This window comes from Perognathus longimembris, chromosome 25, assembly GCF_023159225.1.
Source record: "Perognathus longimembris pacificus isolate PPM17 chromosome 25, ASM2315922v1, whole genome shotgun sequence".
NCBI classification, from domain to species: domain Eukaryota; kingdom Metazoa; phylum Chordata; class Mammalia; order Rodentia; family Heteromyidae; genus Perognathus; species Perognathus longimembris.
The window spans coordinates 7,044,840-7,065,890 of record NC_063185.1 but is presented as its reverse complement, the minus strand read 5'-3'; the positions used below and the strand labels follow the sequence as shown (position 1 = coordinate 7,065,890).

At 44.2% G+C, this 21,051-nt stretch overlaps 1 protein-coding gene across 1 annotated transcript in view; it reads left to right on the top strand.

Moving 5' to 3' along the window:
- Mcc (MCC regulator of WNT signaling pathway) overlaps positions 1–21,051 on the top strand; it is a 176,460-nt gene that overhangs the window by 15,359 nt on the left and 140,050 nt on the right.

The window sequence follows — 21,051 nt, the reverse complement described above, 5'->3', positions numbered from 1 at the left end:
CTCTGTCCTCGGTGCCCGCGCGCCCCGGGACCGCCCCCTGTCCCCCCTCGGGTCCCGGGACCATCCTCTGTGTCCCCATCTGGTCCCGGGACTGTCCTCTGTCAACGCCGGGCGCCCCGGGACTCCGTCCTCTGTGCCCGCGCGCCCCGGGGACCGCCCTCTGTCCTCTTGCACCCCGGGCTTGTCCTCCGTTCCCGCCACGCGCCTGCGGACCACCCTCTGCCCCAGACACGCGCCCCTTAGCCGCCCTCTGTCCCCGAGGGTAGTAGGTCGTTTAGATTTCCTTTTCCTCTGGGGAAAAGTTGGGCTGCGCTCAGAGAGCGCATAGTCCACGTGGCCATCGGGGCACGCGGCTGCTCTGTCGTCTGCGGGGCGTGCCAGCGGGTCCAACTTCTCCCGAGGGTTGTCTTGGTCTGGGTGCTGGGCAGCATCTCTTTCAGACGTGAGCTCTCTGCTGGGCCCCTAAACCCTCTGTGGTTTACACCGCAACAACACCGATTTGCAACCGGCTGAGAATTCAAATAGGCTCTTTGCCTCCTAAGCAAAGACTGAGCTCTGTTACAGAGAACAGACATTGGACAAGTGGCAATTAGTGGTACAATACCCTCCTGCATACCTCTACAGGCTTGTCCTTTGCCTAGTTCTTATTCTGAACAGGAGTGGGTTGGAAATCTTTGTGTTTGGAATGAGGAGAAAGTGGAGGAGAGATGGAGGCAATGAGGGAGAACGTGAGGAGGAAGAAGATGGGACTTTCTCATCAGACTGTATTTCTAGCTGCTCAAGAGACAGAGACGTGAGGATTGCTGTTCAAAGCCAGCCTGGGAAGGAGACTTTTTTTTTCTCTTCAATTTTATTATCTTTAAGGAGTTGTACAAAGGAGGTGCCATTTAACAATACAGTTTATGAATACAATGTGTCTTGATCAGAGCCACAGTTGAGCCACAGCTCTAGGCTTTTCCTATCTGAGCTGGCTTCCTCAGATCTCAGCCTCCTGAGTAGCTAGGATGACAGGTGTGAGCCACCACCTTCGAGTTGAATTTAATTTTTAAAATGTGAGCATCGATCACATAGAGGCTAATTGGGAAACATTTTAGATTTAATGTTAGTGTTAATTGGGTATCTACTCAACATTGGGACAGGATGACTATTATCCAGTATTTAAAAGGTGGATATGTCTAAATTTGTGTACTATATAAAGAACTTGAGAAAATACATGAAGAAAACCCTTTTGTAAAGGTGCAGCTTCATTTCCTTCAAATGTCAGAAATTTGCATCTATCTGCAAACATTTAGAACTTCTTTCTGACAAATGACAGGCTTAAGAGAATATTCCACACTAGCAATTGATCTTGTTAGGAAAGGGTTGGCTTTTGATTGTTTTACTTTCACAATCTTATTGTATACATTCCTTGTCTGAAGTTATTTCATAGTGATAAACAGGATGAAAATTAACATGTACATATCACTGAGAAGTAATTGACGCTTCTAAAAAATATACATGGATGGTTTGACGTGTTACAGGAAAGAAGTAGAAATCAGTGATGCTCCTTATACTCCTTTCTCAGTTTCCTAAATATCCTGACCTGTGACTGGAATTGTTTCCTAGTGTTCTAACCTGAGGGCTTGTTTTCCCCGCCCCCCCCACTTGGGCCAAATGGACCCCAAAGTTCTTTTCTATAGCTCAGAACTGAGCAGTCAGCTCAAAAGACCTTCAACTGGTGCCTGCTGCTTAGAGATAAGTGCAGACTCCTTTTAGAGGCATTTAAGTCCGTTCTATCTCGTGCACTGGCGTCTCCCCTCTACCGTGCTATCTCCAGTTACATTCCTTTCCCATTTGACCCTCTTGTGTGCCAGTATGCTCCAAGCACGGTGCTCCACACAGCCAGCTGTAAGGGCAGGACCCTTTTTTCTCACTCATCTACCTGATAGGCACATTCTCATTTTCTCTAGACTGCACACACATCTTTCTCTCTGTACATGTTCCTGAGATCTCAGCCCTATGCCCACCCCTACACCAGCACTACTCAGATTTCATCTTCTCCCTGCCTCACTTCCTTCTTCCTGAGACTCAAAGAAGAGATCCTTTAGCCTTTGCCACCATATAGAAACCCTCTAAGTAACCATCAAACATGAAATTGTCCTTTGTGAAGTTGTCTTTTCAAACCTTTGACAATTTTTAGGAAAAAAAAATCTCAATCTCACTTTTTTGGGGGTCCAATTTAGACAAAGTAGAGCAATTTATATACCAATATGTATGTGTGTTTGTATGCACCCAGCTTACCATTACCTTCTTATAGGACTTTTTTCTGCCATTTTTTTTTGCCAGTTTTCGGGGGCTTAGACTCAGGGCCTGAGCACTGTCCCTGGCTTCTTTTTGCTCAAGGATAGCACTCTGTCACTTGAGCCATGGCATGACTTCTGGCTTTTTCTATATATGTGGTTCTGAGGAATCAAATCTAGGGCTTCATGCAAGCGAGACAAGCACTCTACTACTAGGCCATATTCCCAGCCCTCTACCATCTTTTTCTTAGAACTGAAATACTTTTGTTTTTAGGTATAACCTCATGATTTTAGTAGTAGCAGATTCCTCTAAAGAAATGATTTGCTAAGTCTGGAGCAGGTGACTCACACTTGTTATCCTGGCTACTCAGGAGACTGAGATCTGAGGATTGAGGTTTGAAGCCAGCCCAGGCAAGAAACTCTATGAGACTCTCATCTCCAGTTAACCACTAGAAAACTGGAAGTGGTGCTGTGGCTCAAAAAAGTAGAGCGCTAGCCTTGAGAAAAAGAGCTCAGAGACAGAGTCCAGGCCTTGAATTCAAGCCCCATGACAGACAAAAAAGAAATGATTGGCTATTTGCAATGTTTTGCCACAATTTAGATCTTAACCTTAAATATAGACATCTTAAATGTAGACCTTCCTCTTTTTTTTTTTTTTTTTTTTTTTGTTTGTTAGTTCATGGGGCTAGAACTCTGGGCCAGTCTGCTGTCCTTGAGCTCTTCAGCTGAAGGCTAGCACTCTACCACTTGAGCCACAGTGCCACTTCCTAGACCTTCCTCTTAAATCTTCATTTCTTTGAACATCTGAGGGCTGTCATACCAGAGAAAATGTAAGAATATTAATTTTTATGTGTAAACATTCATTAAATGCAGATGCTAAGCACAGAGGATTGCTGAGAAGTATATTGTAACTTCTGCCCTTAAGAATATTAGGTCTCAGACAGGCACTGGTAGCTCATGCCTGTAATCCTAGCTCAGGAGGCTGAGATCTGAGGATTGTGATTTGAAGCCAAGCCTGGCAGAAAAATCCCTGTAAGACTCTTATCTCCAATTAATCACTCAAAAACTGGAAGTGGCACTGTGGCTCAAGTGGTACAGTGCTAGCCTTAAGCAAGAGGGCTTAGAGACAGTGCCCAGGCCCTGAGTTCAAGCCCCACCCCCACCACCAACAAAAAAGAGCAGTAGGTCTCATCCAAGAAGAATACACATGTATAAAGAAAGAAAAGTGCACAGTGCTTAAGAAGAAGAAACCATCAGCTGTGTATTATTGGAGAGTGTTGTTTCAGCCAAAGCTTAGTCAGTTGTGTAAAACCCAAAACAGGTCCAGAATCTCTACTCTGCTTAGCCTGCCTTAACAGATGATGACCTTTTTATTTATATCCAGCTAAAGTGGCCCCAGCAATGGTTACTGAGTCCTCTGCTGCCAGCACCCCTTCCAGACACCAAAGGAGCTGTCCAGTACAGCCCTGATGAGAAGGGCATTGGTGGTACTTCATAACTAATAGAATCCCAGTAGAAACAAGGAGTCTACAGAGACAGTTTAACTGGATGCCTCCTAAATATGCCTTTAAGCTGAAAAAGTCAGTAAGGCTGAGTCAGTCACATAAGCAACCTTCCAGTGATTCCCCCTGCCAAATGGCTCTCTGCCATTGATAGACATCAGCAGGTACTCATTGTTCAGCTGACTGTTGGCTATCTCTTTCCCTTGCGGACATATACTTTGTCACTTCATCCTCTGCTCTGAAACTCCTTATTGAGAACACTAGCATTGGGTAGATTATGAAGTCAAATTAACAGCAATTAGATACAGGCCTCCTTTTATCTCTGCCTTCCAAATAATGGATGATAAAGACAATGCTGCCAGAAGGCCATAATGCCTGAGACCTGGTTGGGGGGGGTCTTTTTTATTTTTATTTTTATGTGTGTACATATGTTTATTTTACTACAAATTTGGGAGCATTCAATTGTTTGGTTGAAAAGAGAATGTCCTCTGAATGATTTTATGAAAGGCCATATAAATAATGAAAGGGTTTAGCCTAGAGTGCCAACTCTCTTTTCTAGGGCTGGGAGTGGAAGTTCTACTAGTAGGAAGCAGCAGGCAGTTGCAATTGAACACAGTAAGTGTGAATTGCTGATAGGGTGATAAAGGCACCTCGTCATTCTATATTCTCTCTCTCTCTGTCCTCTTCGCCCCCTCTAAACCCTGCCCCTTAGGCCCATCTAAGAGTCCCAGACTCCCTGTCTGGTAGGCTGCATCTCCATGGGTTGCAGAAGGCTGGAGGTCACAGCAAACCAGGCACTGGTGGCTCATGCCTGTAGTCCCACCTACTCAGAAAGCTGAGATCTTAAGATTGCAGTTCAAAGCCAGCCTAGGCAGGAAAGTCTGTGAGACTCTTATCTTTAATTAACCACCAAAAAGCCAAGAATGGAGTTGTGGCTCAAGTGGTAGAGGGCCAGCCTTTAATGAAAAGGCTAAATGAGAGCTTCAGTCCCAGAGTTCAAAAGGAAAATACACTGTTAAGGGAAAAGGAAAAAATACATGAGTCCACAAGAAGCAGGAAAGGTGTGAAGGAAAGAAGACAGGCAAAAGAGGAGGAAGGGAGAGCTGTCTTAGAAATTCTGAATTTAACCTACAGGCCCTTTGTTATTATATTTAGTAATAAATGGAAGACTAAGAGTCATCCTCCAGAATAGAAAGGCATGTCTAGTGCTTGCTTCCTGAAGACCTTATCAAAGATGCTGACAGCAAGTTACTGAAGTACTTGTTCCCTGTGGAGGTGACTTTTTCCTGGGCGTGTATGTACACGTATGTGCACACATTCTGTGAAAGAGGCAGAGTGAGAGGAGCAGGTTCTTTTTTTTTTTTTTTTAACATTTTTGTTCTGGTGAGAGAAATGGCAGTTCTGAGCTGCTGCGTGTGCATGCATTTCTTCCCGGGGCAGATGCTGTGCAAACATCTGCAGCATTGCTTCCAACACACGCTGGGTCCCATTAGGGTCGTGATAAGCAAATGGTCCCCACAAAAATGCGTTATCTCCTGGGGTTCTCACATGTTTCTGTTGATGAAGTTGCCAGGTTTGCAGGCACCCTGTCAGTCAAAGACAGCTCTGTCTGCCAAAAGAACCATCTCAGGCTGCCAGGAACCCACCAGGCCAGGCCCTTGGCTAACTCCATGGCAGCTGGTAGAATCCACCTTGGTCCTTCTCCAGAGTCTCCAGTAGCCCCAGACTTGCTGTAGCCCCTCAGGTTCTTAGAGCCAGTGCTCTAGATTTGCATGAATGAGCTAATTCTAAGTAAGTTGCTAATAAAAACATAATAGTTAATGTTATTTCGCCTCAACTTCATATTTATTTATTATTTGGGTCATGGGGCTTGAACTCAGGGCCTTGGTGTTGCCCCTGAGCTCTTTTGCTCAAGGCCAGTGCTCTACCACTTTAAGCCACACCTCCACTTCCTGTTTTCTGATGGTGAATGGAACATAGGAGTCTCATGGACTTTCTTTCTGAGGCTGGCTTTGAATCCCTATCCTCCGATCTCAGCCTCCTGAGTAGCTAGGATTACAGGTGTGAGCCACCAGTGCCCTGCTCTCATATTTGATTTTAACTGTGAGTTTCTACTCCGATGCCAGGAAAGAATCAAATGAAGAAATTCATTTCTCAGGGTCTAGGGAGAGGTTGTGCATAGGAAAACACCCTTCCAGTGTCTATAGAATCATGCCTTTCAAAAATTCACTAAAATACTGACAGTGTATTCCTCCAGTTGTGCAGAATGAGCAGTGTTCCTTTAACAAAGTAAAAAGCAAATTTGTGAAATGCCAAAGAATCACACCCCAAAGGTAGACAGAACCCCTGCATATGTGTGACACCACCCACAACCACCAGTCCTCCCATTCCAAAATAAAGAAAAACCTAGCGAGGCACTGGTGGCTCCCACCAGTAATCCTAGCTACTCAGGAGACTGAGATCTAAGGATTGCGGTTCCAAGCCAGCCCAGTCAGAAAGTCTATGAGACTTATTTCAGTTAACCACCAGAAAAATGAAAGTGGTACTGTGGCTCAAAGTGGCAGAGTACTAGTCTTGAGCAAAACAGCTCCTCAGGGACAGCACCCAGGCCCTGAGTTCAAGCCCCATGACAGGAAGGAAGGACGGAAGGAAGGAAGGAGCCTAGGTAGAAAGAACTTTTTAATCTGACAGTAAGCATACTTCTTTTCTTGGTGCGGGTCCTGGAGCTTAAACTCATGGCCTGGGCTATGAGTTGTTGTTGTTTTCTCAAGACTAGAGCTCCAGTCACAGGTCCACTTCTAACTTTTTTGATGCATAATTGGACATAAGAGTGTCATGGACTTTCCTGCCTGAGCTGGCTTTGAATGGAAATCCTCAGATCTCAACCTCTTGAGTAGCCAGGATTACAGGTTTGAGCCATTGGTGCTTGGCTATATGTGTACTTTTATAACCATTTATTTCCTGTGATTTCTGTTAGGATCTGATGAGATAAATATGATCAAAGAGGTAAATCCATGCTTAAATGTCGTCTTCCTTCACTCCCAAAATCACCTACAGACTGCTCTGGGTCCTCCAGTCTGAGCTTGTGGGTACTTGTACCTCTGAAGTTAGTCAGAATGGCTTCAAATCTAAAGAGTGCTCTTTTCTTGGACCACTGTTCTATGAGTTTCTTCCCTCCAGAAAGAATGGATCCCAAATAAGCTGATGCTAGCCTATCTGTTTGCCTTTGGGTAAGACCTCACAGAAATGGTCGGGGGTGGGTGGGCTGGGAATGTGGCTTAGTGGTAGAGGGCTTGCCTAGCATGCATGAAGCCCTGGGTTTGATTCCTCAGTACCACATATACAGAAAAAGCCAGAAGTGGCACTGTAGCTCAAGTGAGTGCTAGAGTGCTATCCTTGAGCACAAAAGAAGCCAGGGACAGTGCTCAGGCCCTGAGTTTAAGCCCCAGGACTGGCACACATACACAAAAAAATGAATACCAACAACAAAAAATGGCCACAGGGGAGGTGGGTACCTGGCCTAGGCCAGGGTAGCACCCAGCTAATGTTTGCTGAGTGTTTGTCCCTCAGGTATACTGTTGAGAGAATGAATAAATCACCAACCAGCTGTCCCTCAGCTCTCAGTCACATGGTTGAATCCCATGCATTACTTCAAAATAAACAAAGATGATGTCATCATCTTTTTAAAAATGAGCAGCATTTTCTCCTCTATCTCTAAAACAATTAGAAACATCGTCATGCTCACATAAAGCATAGGAAATTATTCCAGGAAGATACTAGGGTTCTACTTACTGTCAAGGTAGTTCAGACGGAAGTGCCAGAAGTGCTGTCTTTCAGACTAGTCCCTATGCAAAGGAGCAAGTTCACCCAACTGGAACCAGTCTTACCAACATCTTAATATATTTTATAACCGCTCTGCAGACTCAGGTTTTCTGTATGATGTCAGTCTCATTTTACTCTTGTTCATTCTTCCATGAGCCAGCCACCTTTTCTGCTTTTCAGCTCTACAGGTAGACCTTTATTAGAACATTCTCTCCAACTTCTTCTCTAGGTCAAGTCATTTCTTTCTTTCTTTCTTTTTTTTTTTTTTTTTGCCAGTCCTGGGCCTTGAACTCAGGGCCTGAGCACTGTCCCTGGCTTCTTTTTGCTCAAGGCTAGCACTCTGCCACTTGAGCCACAGCGCCACTTCTGGCCATTTTCTACTTATGTGGTTCTGGGAAATCGAACCTAGGGCTTCATGTATACAAGGCAAGCACTCTACCGCTAGGCCATATTCCCAGCCCCTATTTCTTTCTTTATATTTTTCTCCTACCTCTCATTCCCAGCTTTTAAAAACTGGCTGTTTTCCTCTGATTTAAATCCCAAAGGGCTGAAGAATATCAACTGGCTTCCAGTAGGGTCTACCCAGACCTGTGGTATTTACACAGCTGGTTAGTTCATGGCCCACATGTTCTGGTTCCTTCTCTGGAAGAGGTGAGCTGGCCCTCTGGAAGATTTCTCTGATGACCTTTAGCATCTGAGCAGCCACCAATGGCTCCCTGAAGGTTCATCAGGCCATGTAAGACATAGGGCGAACATAGCTTTTACATTCAATATGTATTACCCAAAAATGGACCCTATACTGCAAGCTCTTTTCACAGAAAGGGATAGGTCAAACCCAAGGTGGACATGATCCTAATCAAGTGCTTTTGATTTTTTTTGTGGGCTTTCTTTCGAGACTTCTAGAAAGACAATCCGTCTTCATTTTTAGGTGCCTTCTTCCTCATTACCATTGAAATCTGAGGACTTTGCTATACTGATTTTTTAAGGGGGCCATGTTGTAACACCAGTGAAAGTGTTGGAGAAGAATATCTGGGTCTAAAGAAGCAGATTGTAGGAATTCTAGCTGAAGGCAATGCATCAACTCTGAAAAGTGGAAGACTTTGAGATCGGAGTATCTAGCTGTCTCTGTGTCACCAGCATCTCTCGGCCTGGGGGAGCATTTGCTTGACCTCCTTTCACTTGCAGGCAAAGCTGGTTTCCTTTGCTCTTCGGTCCGTATTCTTGCATCTGGCTTTGCTTAAGTTTAATATTTAAACAAAATGTTTACCCTGGGAAGATTTTCCTTTCTGATGTGAAGCCAGTTGTGTCTGGAAGCACGATCTTTTTACAATTTATGTTTCCTGACTAGACTCATAGCTCTTCCACATGAGTCCTTCCCCCAAAGGTCACCCAGCAGAAGCACGGAAGAGGAGAGGACTTGCCAGCCCCACCCACCCACCTCATGGCTGCTCTATCTCTTGAAAAAAGGCCAAGTCTTGTCATCATTAAAAACATTTGGAATCTTGAGGGTAGATACATGACAGGAACATCCCATTGTGAGCTGTCATCTATTTTCTCTGGTTTATTTGTGGTGGATGACAGTTCATTTCACTACTCCTATTTCCCTTCTTCCTTCTCTTCGTTTTCTCCAGTCCCTCTCCTCTCTATACTTCCCCTGATCCATAGATCCATAGTTAAGCTCAAGCCCCTTTTGATCTTGCTATATTACACAGATTGTGGTCCTGCCCAGCCTTTCGAAGAGCTGAGATGACTATTTGCTGGCTCTCTTCCAGTGAGTGCTGAGGAATGGGGAAGCTGGCGCTCTTTCTGCACAGGCTCTCTCGTGGAGGGCCACTCTGTGGCAGCTCCAGACAGGGCTGGACTCTTGGCAAGAACACTAAGGCCCCATGTGCTGAACAGTCAGAGGTAGCATTATCTATCTCTGAGAGTCAGAGCAGATGTAGAGAGAGAGAATGTGGGGAGGATGTGTTCATTTGAATTCTAGCCAATTTAATAGTATCTCAGGTTTAAAAGAAAAAAGATATATATTTTAAATCCTTGGGGAGGAAGCCAAGTCTAAGAGAATGTCAAAACGTATCCATATGGAACATGTGGTCTTCCTCAGTGCCAGAGGAGCTGGTGGAATTAGATGATTTCTAAGACCTCTTTCAACTCAATCACAGCTGTAGAAAATGCCTACTGAGGTGGAGGAACACAGAGCTACCTGCAAACCTCAAGGGGAGAGGCTCCATCAGAGGTGAGGAAAGGAGGGGAGGTGACACGCAGCCCAGTCACTAGAAATGACATCATACTCCCCATCTGCAGGAACAGGTCTTTTATACAGTTATTAGGGATCCGTGATATAAAATAGTGTATCAGCCATGTGTCAGTTATCATTATTGCTGTCCTTCAACACAGAGAGCTGAGGTACAAAATGAACTGTGAATCATTGATGAATAATAGAAGGTTTTTCCCTTGGTCTAAGCAGCAGAGCCGGCAATAGGCACCAGCAATAAGGAAATAAAGAGAGCAGGCATTGGGGTAGAGGCCTAGAATACTGTGTAGTGAGCCATTTAACCTTTCCTTACCATCCTCAAGGTTGGATGGTCTATACCTAAATTCTACAGCTGTTACCTAAATAAATCTGGGGTCTCTATGACCCTGTCTTGCTTCTTTCTTCCTTCAAAGAGACTTAATCCAGTAACTCTCAAAGGATATTATTTAGAGCTTACAGACAGGATTTTGGTGTCAGGATTTTGGTGATAGGGTTTCTCTGTCTGAAAGGCTATAGCTATGCCACCATCTCTCTCTTTCTCTCTGCATGTTTGTTTCTCACTTTCAATTCTTTGGAGACCTTCAAACGTTTTGGTGCTTCCTTTCTCTTCCTTCAAGGGATGCACAAACTATGACCTACTTAGGCCTTCTTGACTGGTAACCTGTCTTTTTGTACAGCACTTGAGATAGGTGCCGGTGATAATCCTAACTACTCAAGAGGCTGAGATCTGAGGATCATGGTTCAAAGCCAGCCAGAGCAGGAAAGTCCATGAGATTCTTATTTCCAATTAACCACCAAAAAAAAAAAAAAAAACTGGAAGTGGCAGTGTGGCTCAAAGTGGTAGAGCATGAGACTTGAGCAAAACTCAGAGACAGCACCCAGGCCCTGAGTTCAAGCCCTGCGACCAACAAAATAAATAAATAACAAAAACATTTTCCAATCCCTGTTCTTCACTACTCTGTTTTCTGTACTGCAAAGAGAACTTGTTTTCCTTTTTGTTTTCTTTTGTTACCTTTCTTTTGTTGTTGTTGGGCTCAATTAGTTGTCAAAGAGGATTACTGCACATTTCAGCATGTCTATATATGCATACTGTTTGTTTTTCTAAATCCACATGTTTCTTGGTTGTTCATCTGCCTAAGTGCGTTAGTCAACTTTCTCTTCCTGAAACAAATAACTGAGATAAAATCAACTTATAAGGTGGAAAGATTTATTTTGGGTGTAGTTTTGGGAGTGTCAGTGCCTGGTCAGTTGGCCCACTGCTTTGAGGCCTGTGTTAGATTTATTTTGGGTGTAGTGTTGGGGCTTTCAGTGCCTAGTCAGTTGGCCCATTGCTTTAGAGCTTATGTTGAGGTAGCACAAGATGGTGGGAGCGTGTGTTAGAGAATATGCTCACCTCATGGCAGCCAGGTAGTGAAGAGAGAGAGGGGAAGATGTCCAGGTCCCACTGTCTCTTTCAAGGGCAAGTACAGAATGACCTAACTTCCTCCTCCCACTCGCCCCCACTTCCCAGAATTTCTACCACCCCACAGTAGCACCACAGACTGGCAACTGAACCCTTCACCTGAGCCTTTAGGGGGAATACTTAGCCAAACCACAGCATATAGTAACCTAACCTGCAAATATGCATTGAGGGTAGGGGGTAGAGATGGGGAGAAAAAGTTGTGAACAATTATGTATTACCAGTGTTTGTCTGCTACTCTGTGATTCTGGCTGTTACATAAAAAGTCAGGCAGTATCTTTAATTATCAACCATGTTAAATTGTATGCATTGTTAAACTTCTAGTATAATCTTGTATTCCTTCTCGCCTTTCTCTTTCTATTCACTCTTCCTCCTTTTCTACCAGTAGAAAAACAACAACAAAATCATCAGGAAAATACCTTGGTGTTCTGTTGGCTAGGGATCTAGAAAACTCTATTACCTGGCACTTAGATAAGGATCTTTTTGAATTTATATCATTGGAGGAATCAAAGGAGAAAAGGGGATGGAGATGGATTGGAAAGTTAGAAGTATGGCTTAGGGAAGTTTAATAAAAGGATATCTGAGTGCATCCCTCTTCAAGTGTTATCTCCGTGTGTGTGTGTGTGTGTGTGTGTGTGTGTGTGTGTGTGTGTGTGTGTGTGTTCTGTTGACAAAGTGAAATGCCAATATGCAGTTATTCATTGGAAATTTAGGTGCATATTCCTGGCTGAGCACCTCTATCTCATTGTCTTTATCTTAGGATGATAAACAGTGCAAAAAGAATGAGTAAGAGATATTTCTCGGGCTAGGGATATGGCCTAGTGGCAAGAGAGCCTGCCTCGTATACATGAGGCCCTGGGTTCAATTCCCCAGCACCACATATACAGAAAACGGCCAGAAGTGGCGCTGTGGCTCAAGTGGCAGAGTGCTAGCCTTGAGCAAAAGGAAGCCAGGGACAGTGCTCAGGCCCTGAGTCCAAGGCCCAGGACTGGCCAAAATAAAAGAGATATTTCTCTTTCTACCTAATGGACCATCAGTGTCACTACAGCCAGCATCTGTTCAGAGTGTGGCTCTGCAAGGTTGTGTGTGACAGGGAATCCGGGTGAGCACGTCTGGTTTGCCAGCAGCTGGCTTCCCTGCTTTGTCCTGTCTCTGCCTGTCTCTCCCCATTTCCTCTGTCAGTTCACTCAGTAAAGAAAACAGCACTGACAACACCAAAGCAAAAATTCTTCAGCTGTGTCATTTCCTGAGGGTAAACGTCACACTGAATGTTTGTCATCGCAAACAGTAACACAGATAAACTTTTGTCTTAAAAAAAAAAAAAGAAAAAACTACCCTTACAAGCATCAAACTGGCAGAAGTTATAGAAATGTTCAGTTCCAGATGTGCTTCTTTCCATACTATTTTAGATCCACAGGGGTAGTGCTGAGCCAGAGAGAAAGGGAAGTGGCAAGAAGAGATGCTGATCATGCAACCTCTAGCTTGTTAAATTCTGATTTTTTTTTTTTTTGGTCTGGTAGTACCAAGGTTTGAACTCAGGGCCTCACACCTGCAAGTCAGGCACTTCACCACTTGAGTCACACTTCCCTTCTCACTTTTTTTCTGGCTAATTGGAGATAAGAGCCTCCCAGATTTGTCTGCCTAGGCTGGCTTTGAACTGTGATCCTCACATCTTTGCCTCCAAAGTAGCAAGGATGACAGGTGTGAGACACAGGTGCCCAGCACCTCCCATCACCCCTTGCTACATTTGTTTGGACTTTCCATGAAAGAAATATGGTTCTTTCCTCTGTGTGTGTATTCTCCATTCATAATCATCTCCACTGTGAACTCTGACCCTTGTTTCTAGATGCCATCTTCCCTTCAGAGCACAGGCCCCTCATTTACAGCTGCTCAGTGACCAGTCCCACTTGCTATTTCTTTAGTTCTGCTTCCTTCCTCCATAGCACAAGATCTGACTCTGCTTCCAGCTTTTTCTCTGTGTTCCACAGCTAACCAAGCCCCCAAACTTCCCTTTTTTCTATATGGCCTCCTCCAAGCAAGGTCCCCAAGACCCACAGGTGCGATCTGTGCCTTGCCTCTCATGCACATCCTCAGGGCATAGGCTTTCAAATCCTCAGCCCCCAAAACTGCATGTCCTGTCTTCTATTAGCTGCCAGAGGCATCTTACAGCAGTGAGTTCTTCATGTCACCACCCCACATGGCCAGACCCTCATGGCGTATATCTGGCTGCTTTCCTCAGGACCCTGTGGTAAGGCTACTTCCTGGTCTGAAACTAATGTTACCATGATGACCCGAGTGACCTGGCTCTGTGGAGCTGATGGGTGTTTACAAAACTCATGAAGGAAATGGACCTAACTACTAGACTGCCTTTTTTTTTCCAGCTCAGGAAGTATAACTGCCAAGTGCAATGGAGCACATGTTTTGAGGGAGTCTTGAGCATTCTTTGCTCTCACATGGGGCCAGACTCAGGCAGCCAAGTTCTAATCAGAAGGCCTCCTGGATCCAGAGAAAGGGGAATCTGGAACCTCCTGCTGACTCCCACCATCTGTAGCGTGTGAGCTGACTAGAGCCCAGGCCTGAGTGTGCACAGAGGTGGCCTTCAAGGCAGTATGTATTTCCTTCCCCACAGAGTAGAGTCCTGGCATGCATTACCACTATAGGCTGCTAATTCACCCACTGTGTTAGTTTCTTTGTCCATTCATTTTTTTCCGCTTGCTGATGTCCAGATCCTGTCTTCTGTGCTAGACAGACTTGAGGCCGCTACCCAGCAGCCTCTGCAAACCCAAATAGACCAACATCAGCCAGTCCCAGGAAGGGACCACACAACGCTGGGCTTAAGTCTGATGCCCTGTCACAGAATGAGAAAAGCCGTGGAGGAAAAGGAGAGATACAGAGCTAAGGAGGAGCATGGTGGATTTTTGAGGGCTGCCTACTGTTTAGTCACTTATCTTGCACCCCTCCTCACCCTCTGTGTTAGGCAGCCCCAGCTGCCACGATGGACTGCACACTGAGTGGTTTCAATAACAGGGATTCGTTTTCTCAGCATTCAAGAGCATTCCCTTCTGGTAAGAACCCTTTTCTTATAGACAGCTCTTTACTCCCATGTCAGGGAAGAGGGAAGAGGGAAGGGGAGAGAAGTAGGAGAGGGGAGGAGGGAAGAGGAGAAGATAGAGTTGCATTGTGAGTGCGGGCTCTAATGGATAAGCATGTAAGCGGGGTCAGGGGTCAGGAGATGAAGCCAGTTCATCACATTTCCATGAAGAAAAAAGTATACAGAATTTTTTTCCTCCCAAATTGCTTCTATAGAGGAAAGCTGATGGAAAGAGGGATTGTTAGATGTATTGTGATTAGAAATGCCGTAGATCTAGAATAATTTCTCCCATAGGCTTTGGTTGTCAACTAGACTGAGAAGTGATTCAGCCTGCTGTCCTCTTGTTACTTTAAGACAAGCGAACCCTTCAAAGCCTTCAAAGACAGTACTTCTATTAGAGGATGTACATTTTATTTAGCATATTTAGTTTATTTTGTACTGTGAAGAATTGAACCTTTATAGAAAGTTCAACTGTCTTTAGTTGGAATTAACTTACCTTTTTATTGTAAAGGTGATATACAGAGGGGTTACTGTTACATAAGGTAATGAGTATAATTCTTGGGGTTTTTTTGTTTTTTGTTTTGTTTTTTTGCCAGTCCTGGGGCTTGAACTCAGGGCCTGAGCACTGTCCCTGGCCTGTTTTTGCTCAAGGCTAGCATTCTGCCACTTGAGCCACAGCACCACTTCTGGCCGTTTTCTGTATATGTGGTGCTGGGGAATTGAACCCAGGGCCTCATGTATACGAGGCAAGCACTCTTGCCACTAGGCCATATCCCCAGCCCATGAGTATAATTCTTGTCAAATATTGTTACTCCCTCTCTCGTTTTCTCTCACTTTTCCTACCCCCACCTCCCTTCCCCCAAGTTGTAAAGTTCATTTCCAACATAGTGCCTTGTGAGTATCACTTATTTTTTAAAACAGAAAGTCAAACTATGCAGATGGGATTCCCCTTAAATCCTTCTTTCAGGGTGGGCTCTTGAGACAAGGATGTTTTAAGTGAGGTTCTCCAAAAACCAGATTCGTGGATCAGATGTCCAGGTTTGTTAAGGGCATAGCCTTGGGGTCAATGCCCTTGAAGAAGGAAAGGAAGCACAAGTAGGCACAGGGAGTTGTTGAACTGTGGTGCTTGGAAGGAAGATGGTCCTCAGCATGGCCTGACCATCTTCAGAGCTGCCAGTCATTGGAAACGGCTGCCCCTGTAGAGAGGGCAGAACTTTGAGCCACACACCTTGACACAGAGAGTAGTTCCAAGGAAGGGAGGGACTCTGTCATGAGCCCTGGTCCCTCCGTGTTCCCATGGCAGCTGTGGGAAAGTCCTGAGGCCCTGGCTAAATCACAGCCAGTGGTGAGTGCCAGCAGGATATTAGTTGATCTACTGATAGGTCTTTATTTGGAATGCATTCTGGAACCCCTTGTTGGGAAAAGCATCCTGTGCTACAGGCTGAAGGTGTCTATGGAGGAGCTGGAAACACTGGCTGATGACCAGCCACAACTGTTCATTAATTGTAGAACTGAAAGGTACTGTATTCCAGTTCTACACTTCAGGCTTCAGGGAGGGAGAAACTAGAAGCAGCTGTACAGGTAGCTGAGATTCTTGCCTAGAGGAGGTGGGAGCAAGGACCAGGGTTCAGACAACCCTGAGCATCTGTGTTGGAAGAAATGATTGCTACAGAGGTAGGTGTGGTTTCTCTAGCCTTCCTGGCTGTTTTGTTTTCTGAGAGGGTTTGCCTTCATTCTCTAGAATTAGCAGAGGGGTTTAGGAAGATGGAAGACACTCCACTGCTGTGTAAGTGTGCCTCAGTCCTGAGCTGTTAATTAGTGTTAGGCTTAATAAACTCATTTGATAACAATATTCCTGCTGAGAGCTTTATTGGCTGCTAAATTCTTACATTTAGTAATGCAAAACATATTTGAGGAGCTTTAAGAATGGTTGTAGTGGGCTAGGATGTAGCTCAGTGGCAAACCGCTTGCCTAGCAAGTGTAACATCCTGGGTTCGATCCCCAGTACCAAAAAAAGAATGGTTGCAGAGAGCATACTTGCAGGTTAAGGATAATGGATTAATTAAATTAGAAAGCCCAACTACCTTTCAGAGTGACTCATAGACCTCTTCCTTTGGTTCTGATGAACAAAGTGGATTTTCCTGATGGCTTTGGTGGATGTTAGTTTAAGCACCCTCTCCCAAGCTAGCAAATTTCCATCTGATGAAACACAAACACAGCAAAACATTCTGCTTGGCACAGGAGTGTTTTGTTTGCCTTGCCGATCCATTAAGTTGAAGAACTTGATTTCCTTACACCATGTCTACAGTATGCTTCTTTCGTGTGGAGAAATCAGTAGGAACTTTCCAGTCAGTTCCAGCAGCAGCTTGTATCAGCAAGTGGCCCACATGAGCATTTGGGAAATGTTTTTAATTGCCTTAATTGCATATTAGCAGAATGACACAATCTTCTTCTTATAGCTCTTCCAGAGTAAGCAATTCATTTAAGTTTGCTAACGATGTTTAAGTCGGCTGGTAATGTCCTTTAAGTGATTTATTCAAAATTATGTTTAGCAAACTTCCAAGATTTTTAAACACATTTTTGCTATTCATTATCAGGATAATGAAGGTGTGTGCCTCAATTTTCCTATCTGTACAATAAGGAAAGAAAAATACAAGGCAATTCCTTGCCTTCTCCTCTCCCCTACCCCCTTCTGTAAGAATTGCAACAGTCCTGCTATTTTCATGCCCTCATTTGGGTTGTTTTAGTTCCCAAATGAGGGAATGCATGACAATTGTCTTTCTGTCTGGCTTGTCTTCTTACCATAATGAGAGTATGTGAGGAGAGATGATTGGTATATAATAGGACAAGTCTCTGGCTTGCAAATACTATTGTAAAATTAGAGACAAATGTGGTGCTTTCTGCTGGGCACCAGAAGCTCACGCCTGTGATCCTAGCTACTCAGCAAGCTGAGATTTAAAGATCACAGTTTGGAGCCAGTGTGGGTAGGAAAGTGTGAGACTCTTATCTCAATTAACCACCAAAACGTTGAAAGTGGAGCTTGTCTTAAGTCTATAAGCTCAGAGACAGCACCCCGAGTTCAAGCTCAGGACCAGCTTGAAAAAAAATTCAAATTCTCTCCAGGTAATTAACTACTGTTTCCATCTCTTAAAGTGCTGCCCTATACTTTTTGAATATGTGAAAATAATCTTTTGAGAAGACAGATGAGAGGAAGTTTAGGACTTTGTTCCAAACATTGTCTCAAACCTGTACCCAGTTACTGAGTGAATTGTGCAAGTGAAACTGGGTTTTTCCATCCCCAGGCCCAAACTCCAGGAATTCCCCATGTCAGGGGGAATTCAGCCACTCACCCCCATATGCCAAGTAAAGAGACATGGTGAAGGGCAGAAAAGTACTCTATACAATAACCACAGAAAGACAGCATTTCAGTAGTCATCCATCTCTAGCTCGCTTTAGGGGTATAGACATTGGCCTTAGCTTTAAGTAAATGTAGAGTAGGGGTAGAGTGAGAATGGTCTGCAAAGTTAAAACAGCCTCAGGTCACAGGTGTAGCCTGGTTGGCCATTATCCCAGTGTCTCCATAGGGATTTTGGAAAAGCCACTACTTTGTCACTTGAGAAGGACAGGAATATGTCAGTCACTGCTGCCTACCAAGTTGTCTGTAGCTTTTGACCGCTCACTTCCTTTGGAGCAGCCTCAGTTTTTGCCAGATGATAAGAAGGCATTTCCTGTGGGAGGGGCAGTTTGCCTGGTGTCACCAATGCTTATCAGTAGTAGATCCTGTTCCTTGGAACCCAATGTAATTGCAGAGTAACTACAGAAAAAAATGGCTCAGGTCAAAGAACACAGATACAAAGTGGGGGTGCCCAGCTTCTATCCTGCTTTTAGTTAGTTTTTGGGCCCAGCAAAAAGCATCTTTTAATTTGCCCCTTACAAAGATGTTATTGGGAGGAAAAGACCACCTGGTCTATATCAGTGCACCTAAAACCTGGGAGGATTTCAGCTGAGATACATCTTAAAGCCAACGTGCACAAATTCCTAGAATGCAACTTCCACCATTTCCCATTAGTCAAAGCACATCTCAAGACCAGCCCAAATCCAAGAGTCGGAACCATCCTCTATCCACTGATGGAGAGATAGCAATAAACTTATCACCCATTGGTGGGCGAGATAAGAAATATCACAAAGAGGTGTGGTCACTGGGATGTAGCCTCACCCATTGATGAGAAGGATTGGCCAGAAACCTTGCAAAGGGTCGTGGTCCTAGGGAACCAGCCTCATCCATTGAAATTGGTTGTTGAGATTGTTGAGTCTCTCCTGTAACATTTTTATATCATATAGATAATGAAATGTAACTGAAGAATTTTCATCCATATTTAACATAGAGGAACGCTATATAAATCAATGTGGTCTTTCAGGTTTAATGTAAAAGTGTTGTTAGTTGATGGCCTTGGACAGTCGAGCTGTCATGTTAGTGCTTGCTAGAATTTAGTATTACTGTCACTGCAGGCAGAAGGCAGGGACAATCAGTAGGAATCATACTGATGTGGTTTAGATATCCGGCTGTGCCACAAACTATCTCTGTGGTTTGTCTTCATGTCTTCATCTGTAAAATGGGGATAGTAGTACTTCCCCCACAGGCTTGTTTCTTGTTACTGTTAGTTTTGTGTCTCAATACTGAAAGAACTGGGTTTTATTTCATTTTTAAAGACTGGCACTTGTAGTTGAAGATTACAATCTGACCTAATTGAGCAGGATGCTGTACCTGGTGCCTTCTGCTTTTGATCCCAAAGCTTTGTACATAAAAATCAGCCTTACACATTCTGCTGTGAGCTGGCATTCATCTTTCTGAACTGCTTTTTGTAGAATGGAGTTTATCAGGCTGGGGTAGAAGTGGGTTTTCCACCAGGGTGCCCAGGGAGCGGGCAGCTCTATGCTATGGTAGGGAGCTGGTCAAAGCAAGACAGCAATTCTCCTGTCTCCCAGAATCCATGCTTTATACTGAAATCCCCATCCTGAAACTGGGGTGTTATGAAGGATCTATGATCAATAAGTATAATTATAATGATGGTGACTATTTGTAGAGTACTTAATGTGTACAGGAACCTGTGCTAGGCACTTAGAGCAACCGTGTGATACAGGCTGTTATTATTATTTTATTTATTTATTTTTTTTTGCTCATCCTGAGGCTTGAACTCTGGGCTTGAGCACTATCCCTAAGCTGTTTTTGCTGAAGGCTAGCACCCTACCACTTGAGCCACAGGGCTACTTCTGGCTTTATCAGTATTTCAAAGACAAGATTATCTCAAAGTTCATGGTATTAGACACTGGGAACTGGGGAAGAAGACAGGAATGGGTGTGTGTGTGTTAATGAGGTAGAATGAATATAAGCCTCACAATTCTATGAGCCCAAGAAATGTGGGCGAGGTCGTGGTAGCCTTGATCAGGAGATGGGTTTTGTGAGGGACGCTGGGAGAAGAGTGTGTATGTTCCTTCCGATGGCTAGGTTGGGGGGGGGGGTGCTGGGGCTTGAACCCAGGGCCTAGGCACTGCCCCTGAGCTTTTTTGTTTGAGGCTATCAATCTACCACTTGAGCCACAGTTCCACTACTCGTCTTTGGTGGTAAATTGGAGATAAGAGTCTTAGGGACTTTCAGGCTGGCTTCAAATTGTGATCCTCGGGTCTCAGCCTCTGAGTAGCTAGGATGACAGGCATGAGCCACCAGCGTCTCACCATGGTTTTAAGTGTAAGCAGAGTGCCATATCTATAGGATGGTGTAACTCCAGTGGTATGTTGATATGGGAAAATTAATTAGCTTTGTTTGTGACAATGTACTAGTTTCTAATGTCTCTTTTAGCTCTTTACTTATAAAATAATTTGGCCTTTATTGCAACTTTGGGTTGAAGGGAAACAGTATAAATGTTTCCCTGAGGGATTTTGGTCAAGAACAGAACAAGACTTACACATCATGGATGAGACTGACACTGTCCAGATAAACGGTTTTGGGCAGCACCATGCACTTTTTGCCCCTCTCATTCTCATTCTTTTTCTTTCTTACTTGAGACTACTCTAGGTGAGTTGCATTGTTCCAGTCCACCCAAAGTCTCCACCCATACTACACCTTCAACCTTCTCCCTAGTCCCAGAAGACATTTGGGGTTTTGATCCTTACTCTGAAGTCTTAAGGCTTACTAACTGTGGAAAGGAAGGTGGAAAATAGCTAACATCAGGAAAAATCAGAGGTAGGATCGTGATCCTCAAGATGCAATGGCATTTTTTAAAAGTATGACAATAGGCTGGGAATGTGGCTTAGTAATAAGAGTGTTTGCCTAGCATGCATGAAGTACTGGGTTCGATTCCTCAGTACTACATAAACAGAAAAAGCCAAAAGTAGTGCTGTGGCTCAAGTGGTAGAGTGCCAGCTTTGAGCAAAAGAAGCTGAGGGACAGTGCCCAGGCCTTGAGTTCAAGCCCCAGGACTGGCCAAAAAAAAAAAAAAAGTATAACAATGTAGTTGTACTCCAGAAGTCAAGCGTGGTAGAGTTCTTTTTACAATCATGACTAGATTTTTGGATTGCCAAGAGTAAAAACAGTCTCTTACCTATGTCCTGAAACTTTATCTTATGGTGCGATTACAATACTACAT